Source organism: Arachis duranensis, chromosome 1, assembly GCF_000817695.3.
Source record: "Arachis duranensis cultivar V14167 chromosome 1, aradu.V14167.gnm2.J7QH, whole genome shotgun sequence".
NCBI classification, from domain to species: Eukaryota; Viridiplantae; Streptophyta; class Magnoliopsida; order Fabales; family Fabaceae; genus Arachis; species Arachis duranensis.
In genome coordinates this window covers 3,919,142-3,919,380 of record NC_029772.3, presented here as the reverse complement: position 1 = coordinate 3,919,380, position 239 = coordinate 3,919,142, and positions in this window count along the sequence as shown.

Genomic DNA, 239 nt, shown 5'->3' with positions numbered 1-239 from the left:
TAAAAATTTATTAAAAATAAAAGTGTCTAATTAAAAATCCGTTTAAGATCAATTTGAGTATATACTAAGAAAAGAATAAGTGTCTTCTATTTAGATACACCTTATTTTTTTATCTACTATACATCCTTTTTTGGATTTTGTTTTGCAAAATTATTTGTAATATTAAATTAACTATTACGTACTTATGTATTTTTATTTCTTTTAACTTTTTATTTTGTTTTATTATGGAACTACATATT